General features: G+C 41.9%; 1 long non-coding RNA gene across 1 annotated transcript; it reads right to left on the minus strand.

Moving 5' to 3' along the window:
* Window positions 1-242: 242 nt before the first annotated feature.
* LOC122946676 lies at window positions 243-1201 on the minus strand. The gene is made up of 3 exons (XR_006391251.1): window positions 1133-1201; window positions 619-772; window positions 243-319 (listed from the first exon to the last, which is right to left on the minus strand). It is a non-coding gene; the product is annotated as an uncharacterized LOC122946676 (long non-coding RNA).

Genomic DNA, 1201 nt, shown 5'->3' on the forward strand with positions numbered 1-1201 from the left:
TGGAGGTAGCTGACGCATAAAATGGGCCAGACTACAGGCAAACATGTCGTGATGATCCTCCTGCCGTGCTCTAGATAAATAATCTAGAACTTGCAAATTGATTTTAGACTCGGCAGGAGGCATTGCCCGTCGTCTGGCCCTGCTGGGTAGAGCCAGAGGGGAGGTGGGGGACTCGCCACCAGATGCTGCAGGAGGCCTTGATGTTACTGTGCTGGGTCCAGCTCCACTTTCAGGTTGGGCTGATGTGGTGTCCTCCTCACATGCACCTGATTGGTGTGGGCCCGACTCATCAGCTTCCTCCTCTAGGTTGTCTTCAGTTCTAAAAACAGTAGAAAATGCATAAACATATGTTGAAATTTCAATACTTTAGTTACATTATAAGTACAGATGTAGCAGGAATAACACACACACACTCTTTAACTTGAATGTCTATAATAATCATGTTATCTTTAAGCAAAATGGCGCGATAAGCTATTGCATAATGCATTTATAAGCATTTAGTTAGCATCACATGTCACATAAAGCATGTGTATTACCCTGCTACATCTGTAAGCTATATGTCTATACCATAAATACTACTCAGATGACCATTTCAGTATGACTATAAAATGAACTTACGGACGCAGCTCCATAACATCGCGCAGGAACATCAGCTGCTCCCTGAAAAGATAGGGCCTTTTCTTGGGGGGACCAGACCCGCTCCGCCCACGATGTTTCATCTCTTTGCGGAACTGGTCCCTGCAGCTCCGCCAACGATTCTTGACCTCCTCAACTGGTAATACGAAAAGACATGAAAGGAACAGGTATCAATATCTACATCTATTCATAAAAAATAGTCAATTAACGCCTATATACTAGGAACAATAACGTATAACTACGTCTATATACTAGGAACAATAACGTATAACTACGTCTAGCTACTAGGAACAATAACGTATAACTACGTCTAGATACTAGGAACAATAACGTATAACTACGTCTAGATACTAGGAACAATAACGTATAACTACGTCTAGATACTAGGAACAATAACGTATAACTACGTCTAGATACTAGGAACAATAACGTATAACTACGTCTAGATACTAGGGAGTACTGAAAGGCTCAAACATGGTATACATTGTGTACTTACTTAAATTCCTTCTACTTGGGCCTTGTGTCTTCTCCCAGATTGGGGCAAAAAGTTCCTGGGTAATTTCCG

Source organism: Bufo gargarizans, chromosome 9, assembly GCF_014858855.1.
Source record: "Bufo gargarizans isolate SCDJY-AF-19 chromosome 9, ASM1485885v1, whole genome shotgun sequence".
In the NCBI taxonomy this organism is placed as follows: Eukaryota; Metazoa; Chordata; class Amphibia; order Anura; family Bufonidae; genus Bufo; species Bufo gargarizans.